The sequence below is a fragment of the Cricetulus griseus genome, chromosome X (genome assembly GCF_003668045.3).
Source record: "Cricetulus griseus strain 17A/GY chromosome X, alternate assembly CriGri-PICRH-1.0, whole genome shotgun sequence".
NCBI classification, from domain to species: Eukaryota; Metazoa; Chordata; class Mammalia; order Rodentia; family Cricetidae; genus Cricetulus; species Cricetulus griseus.
This window is the reverse complement of record NC_048604.1, coordinates 72288346-72295590: the sequence shown is the minus strand read 5'-3', so window position 1 is coordinate 72295590 and position 7245 is coordinate 72288346.

The window sequence follows — 7245 nt, the reverse complement described above, 5'->3', positions numbered from 1 at the left end:
TCATATACATATTTGAATATATATAGTTTTTAAGACAGGGTTTCTCTATGTAACTGCGCTGGTTGTCCTGGAACTCATTTGTAGATCAGGCTGAACTTGAACTCACAGAGATTCACCCACCTCTTCCTTCCTGAGTGCTGGGACTATAGGTGTGTGCCACCATGTCTGGCTCACTTTGAAAGTATTTTATTGAGAAGTTTTGCATCTGTGTTCATTAGATACATTGATTTGGCTATAATTTTCTTTGTTGGTAGTAGTGTTTTGTTTCTCTTTACTTAGTTTGGGCATTATAATAATACTGGTTTCTTGAAGTCGCTTTGTAAGTACTCCTTCTGTCTCTAAGTTTTGGAATAATTTAAGAAGCATTGGTAGTAGATCTTCATTGAATGTCTAATAGAATTCTTCTTAGACTCCATCTGAGCCTGGACTATTTTATTAATAGAATTGTTTTTACTACTGTTTCAGTTTCCTTATTTGCTATGGGTCTATTTATATTGCTGAGTTCTTCTTGGTAACTTTAGAGTTTTAAATGAATTGAGATGTTTGTCCATTTCCTTTAGATTTTACAACTTAATGTTCTATAAGATTATAGAGTATTCTGTTATACTACTCTGAATTTATTTGTTGCCTGTTGTAACAATTTCCTATTCTTTTCTGATTCTGCTCAATTGGATCACCTCTTTATTTCCTTTGGTTAGTTGGGTCAAGAATCTGTCTATCTTGCTTATCCTCCCAAAAAATAAAATTAAAAAAACCTCTTTTGTATTTCTTGATTCCTTATATTGTTTTCTTTGCTTTAATAATCCACCCTTAAAAACATTGAGGTGAGATTTATTTTTTAATGATTATTTTCCAATTGGAAGCTACTGTGTCTTTCATCAATTAATAATGGAGTCAAAATAAATATGAAGCACAATTTTCTGTATTTTGCTATCTGCAAACATATGTTTTGTAGTAGATAATTATTGCAAGGTCCTTTCTAGAGTAGACTTGAATGTGTACCATTATATTAAGGACATATGAGACTGGGTAGGGATGAAGAGGAGGTCTTGTTGAAAGTTCTAAATATTGACTTCTCCTTCAGGTTTAGAAATCATTTAAATGGAATTTAAACTTTGAATCCCGTTATTATCCTTGGCACCTGAACTTGAAATCAAATATCTTTACATAGTTTGTAAAAGAAACGTATTATGGATAATAGCACTAAACAACAGCATGCTAATGCATAAAAGGCAATGCAACTTTTTGGTTTTGTCAGGCAGATACAACCTCAAGTTCCAGTGCTGCCTCAATATTACTATCTTTATAAGGGAAAATTGACTGGGTAGTAGCTCAGTAATAGAGCACATGGGTAGTGTACATGAGACCCTGGTGTCAATCCTAAGCACAGAAAAAAGAAGGTGCAATCATATTTTCCTAAGAGAGTTGTTATCACATAATCAATGAGCAGTTATTACAATTGTTATTACACCTTTCATTTGCATTAATTATATTTGTTCTGTTTTCATAACACTCAAGACAGAAGTCATTGTTAACTCTATTTTACCAACAAAGTAAAGCTGGTGCAAAATGATTAAGACATTAAATCAAATGTCACAAAGCATAATAAGAGAAATTGAAATTATCTTTTATTTTTCACCTAATATAACACTAAAATTATATTTCAAAATGAGTGCCTTGCTATAGAAAACATTCAATAACACCTTTGCTCACCTACAGTCTGCCTGCAATGAATTGATAAGCTTCAAAGAGGCTGCTGATGTATAGAGATTAAAAGATCACTGCATTTTTGGTTGACAGCCTAGCCATTAATGGCTGAGCCATCCCTCCAGCCCCTGTAATCATATTGGTGAATACCCAAACTACCATCATAAAGCCTTCATCCAGCAATTGATTGAACCAGATGCAGAGATCCACAACCAAGAACCAGGCTGAGCTCTGGGAATCCAATTGAAGAGAAGGAGGAGGAAATACATGAGCAAGGGAGGTCAAGAACATGGTGGAGAAATCTAGAGACAGCTGAACCAAGCTCGTGGAAACTCATAAACTCTGGACTAATACCAGTGGAGACTCCATGGGATTGAACTAGGCCCTCCATATGTGGGAGACAATTATAAAGCTTGGGCTTTCTGAGGAGCCCCTGGTAGTAGGACCAGGATCTATCCCTAGTGCATGAGCTAGCTTGTTGTATCCCATTCCCTATGAGGGGATGCCAAGCTCCACCTTAATTCAGGGTGAGGTGCTTGGTCCTGCTACAACTTAATGTGCCAGACCTTGTTAACTCCCCATGTGAGCTCTTACCTTTTTGGAGGAATGGATAGAAGGTGGGCTGTGGGGAGGTGATGGGGGCAGCAGTAGGGGTGGGAGGAAGAACTTTGGTTGGAATGTAAAATAAAATTTTAAAAAATTAATTTAAAAAAGATCAGTGTATTTTAATGGAATGTGTAAGTTCATAGAACTGACATTGCCTTTTATAAGTTTATTGATCTTGTGTAAAATACTTAACATGTCTAAGCCTTATCTGTGTTCTCTATAAAAACGAATAATAGTCATTCATCTGTAGTCATATGTAAACTAAGTCATTTTAATGCCCTGTAATACCTGTGTAATGTAACACAGTAGATTTGTAGTGAATTATTATTGCTGGCCAAACACCTGAGGTATGGATAAACTTATCTGTTTTTTTTTTAGCTTTGTAATTTAATGCTTTATACTCTTATTTTGGTTAAATGGAACATTTAGAACTCTTAGTCCTAGTGTCTGCCCTAGTACCTGGCACAAACAGGATTTCCACTTATATTCTGAACAAGCAAAATGTGAACAAATAGCATTAACTACAAATGGAGGAATACTGCCTGGTTGAATAGGAAGATCTATGTCTATGAAATAAGGATAATTATCTGATTGTGTTAAGTATTTTAAATAGATAAAAAGACAGCATCACATAAATGAACTGTGCTTCAAAAATTTACAACGATTCCCAGATAACTCAGTGTTTGAACTGTGTTGTTAAAAGTGAGTTACATTTGGTCATGAAAGAAAAGACGACTACACTGTCAGAAAAAAAGAACATCATAGCACAAAGATCATCAGGTATTGGAGAATAAGGTAAGTTTATAGAAAGCTCAAGGAGTATGATGTGGATGAAGAGAGAAAGAAGTAGAAGTGGCTGAAGAGAGAGACAGGGGTATAATTTTGTTGTACTTTTAAGGTCAGGTTATAGAATTTGGACTTGAACCTGAAGGTCAGAGAGTTAAAGATTGGCAGTTCATAAACTGACTTTTGTCCACAGATATACCTCAGCTTTGCATGATTTTTTTTGAGACAGGGTTTCTCTGCATAACTCTGCATAACAGGACAGTTTTAGGCTGTCCTAAAACTCCCTCTGGAGACCAGGCTGGCCTCGAACTCACAGAGATCCACCTACTTCTGCATCCCTGAGAGCTGGGTTTTTGCAGCTACATTATGATTTTTAGCTATCTGAAAGTTTAAAAATCAGGAGATAACATACTAAACTCTGTAATACTGTATGTAGCTCCTGAAAATAATGGGACATCAGGAACACTGAAGTTGTATTTCTGTCTGACAACAAACTCAAATCAAGTATCTGCTCCCCAACCAGCCAGTCCCTACTGTAAACTTTTGACTCTGATACCAGGCTTTCTTCAAAATGTTTTGTTAGGAAAAACTTGAAAACCATAGTGTGAGTAATTAAAGACTATAGAATAGAGAAATTATGTGATCAGATTTGTCATTTTGGAGAAAACAAAATGTTGGTTCTATTTTTTCTGAAAAGAGCTTGTAACAGGGCAATGATTAGACAGGTCAGATTTAGAGCTCTCAGTGGGTAATACAAGAGATGGGTTCTAACACTGAGGAACAGGGAGAAAACATAGGATAAAGTATCATGCTGCTACTCTTTATGTAGACAAAATAGTAAGTGTTCACAGGTCAAGAGAGGGTTGACTTCTGAGGACTATTTTTGTTAGCTTAAATCTTCATCTCCAGCCCAAGTCAAATTTAGTTATTTAAGTGGCTTTTCACACTCTTTCCTGGACAATGGAAAAGCTCCTCAAAGGCAAGATTCACACTATTCTGTTCATTAGTGAGTCCCAAATACCAAGCACTGAGCCTGGCAAATAGTAAGTATTTAAAAAATAATTGTTAAATACATGCATTAACTGGGTTTCTCTACTTTGCTTGTTACTTGATTTTTTTTAAGTTTTTGTTTATTTGCTTGTTTGTTTTAACCCCAAATCAAACTCCAGGTTTTGGAATGGAAATTAACATGTATAGGAAACAATTTATTTATTCACTCAGCAGACATTTGTCACATACTGTTATTATTTGAATATGAAGTATGACTCACTCCAAGACGTTCATGGAAAACAGAAAAGTTAAAATTGTACTCATGAGTTTCAGATGCAAATAGGGAATGTATTATGAACCAGAGCCCATTTACACTGTGCTCTGTTGAAGAATGTGTTTACATCTCATCTATGAAATTAAATGTGTTAAGATGTTGAATTTAAAAGTAGGATAAAGTTTACAGTAAGTCCAATGTTCATTCTATAATATGTTTATTTTTTGCTTATTTCTTCTTTTTCATGCCTGTGTATGATGTGGGTAGGCACACATATGCAATGCTGCACATGCAGAGGTCAGGGGACAACTTTTGGGAGTCAGTTCTCTCCTTCTCCATCAGATGATCATACTTGTAAGACCAGTGTATTTATATACTGAGCCACTCCAATGCTACTATTTCTTCTTTTGGTCAGGCTTACAGTGAGACATGGGAGTAAAAATTGGCAAAAATGTTTTGAAAGCTGGGTGGTGGTGGTGTACACCTTAAATCCCAGCACTCAGGAGGCAGAGGCAGGAGGATCTCTGTGAATTCGAGACCAGCCTGGTCTACAAGGCTATTTCCAGGACAGCCTCCAAAGCCACAGAGAAAACCTGTTTTGAAAAAAACAACAAAAAGGTTTTGAAAATGTTTCATTTATGGATATTACATATAGAGCAAAGGATTACCAGCCTACAATCCACAATGCCAGAGAATCTAGGAAACAACTAAGACCCTAAGAGAGACATATATGGTCCCCCGGAGAAGAGGAAAAGACAAAAGTTTCTGAGAAAAGTGGTAGCATAGGCAGAGGGGAGAGGGAGTTAGGAGAAAGAGAAGGGGAGAAGAGGAAGGGAGAGGAGGACATGAGGGAGCAGGAAGATTGAGTTGGGGGAAGAATAGAGGAAAGCAAGTAAAGAGATACCATAATAGAGGGAACCATTATAGGTTTAAAGAGAAATTTGGCACTAGGGAAATGTCCAAAGATCTACAAGATTGACCCCAACTAACAATCTAAGCAATAGTGGAGAGGCTACCACAAATGCCCTTCCCCGATAATGATACTGATGACTACCTTATATGCCATCATGGAGCCTTTATTCAGTAGCTGATGGAAGCAGAAGCAGACACCCACAGCTAAACACTGAGCTGAACTCCTGGAATCCAGTTTTATAGAGGAAGGACTGATGATCAAAGAGGTAAAGACGAGGCTGGTGAAACTCACAAAAACAGCTGACCTGAACAGGGGGGAGCTCATGGACCCCAGACTGATAGCTCGGAAACCAGCATGGGACTGATTCAGAGCCCTTGAATGTGGGTGTCAGTGAGGAGGCCTTGGAAATCTATGGTAGTATATGAGTATTTATCCCTAGTGTACGAATGGACTTTCAGAGCCCATTCCACATAGAGGGATACTCTCTCAGCCTAGACACACAGGGGCGAGCCTAGGCCCTGCTCCAAATGTATGACAGATTTTTTTACGATTCCCCCATGGAAGGCCTCACCCTCTCCTGGGAGCAAAAAAGGGATGGAATGGGGTTAGTTGCGGGGGGGGGGGGGAGGGAGGAGAGGGAACTGGGATTGACTTGTAAAACAAGCTTGTTTTTAATTTAAATTTTAAAAACATGGGGGGGGGAAGAGCAGCTCTGAGACACTGTCATAGCACAGAGATGCCTAGAAATTTGTTTATTCATGGATTGTTTCACCATGGTCAGCTGCCTAGGAATTCAAGATCTATATTGGAGCCATAGACGAAGGCCTCTAGTTACTCTTAAAACCAATAGAAACCTGCTGTTGTTTATACATTGGTGACTTTGCAGGTGTGTCTAATATAAGAGTCACAAGATCATGAATGCCTCTACCCAGATTTCCAAAATTCTTCGAGATCAGGCCAAATGATAGGATTAGGATGTCTGCAGGCAGCCCATGACAGAAGTGTTTGTAATGCTGTAATAATAGCATCAATGATATAAGGGAGAGCTTAAGAATTTGGAGATGCTAAGAATTTGGAAAGTCTGCCAAGAGTTGGTCATATGGCTTTCAACTGTAATGAAATATAGGTATTAGTCTCTCGTGACCTTTAGACTTCACATAATGCCACCATGTGCTTCATATGTTGAATATGAGCTATAAGATTTAATATTCACATGTTGAGATCTGGATTTACTATAATCTGATCCTACCTTTCTAGCACCCCATTTTTCCCTTTTGGAATGGACACTCTTTGTCTATGCCTCTGTACAATGAAGATATGTATTCGTTTTAATTTTCTGGAGGTTTACAGCTAATTTTTTGCTTCGAGTCCCAAAGAAGACTTTGAATATAGACTTTTTAAAAATTTAAATTAGAAATAATCTTATTTTACTTATCAATCCCAGTTTCCTCTCCCTCCCATCCTCCCATACCCCTCACTAATCCCCTCATCCCACCCCCATCCAATCCCCAGGAAGAATGAGGCCTTCCATGGGGGATCATAAAGTCTGTCACATCATTTGTGGCAGGGCCTAGACTCCTACTCCTCTCCAATGTGTCTAAGCTGATAGAGTATCCCTTAATGCAGGAATGGGATTTTAAACACTGCTGAGGCAAGAAGACTGTAGAGACCCTGAGAGATGAATTGAATGCATTTTTGCATTGTGAGCTGGGAATGAACGTTTTTGAAAGTGTGGTAATTTGAATGAGAATATACTCCATAGGCTCAAATAACAGAATACTTAGTCCCCAATTGGTGAAACTCTTTGTGAATTATTAAGAAGTAAGGTCTTGTTGGATGAGATATGTCACTGGAGGCAGACAGGTTTAATGTCTTTCCATGTGTGTTTCTTTCCCTTTGTCTCTGTCTCTATCTCTGTCTCTGTTTCTTTCTCTCTATCCTTAATTGTTGTGTCTCAAAATGTGAGTTC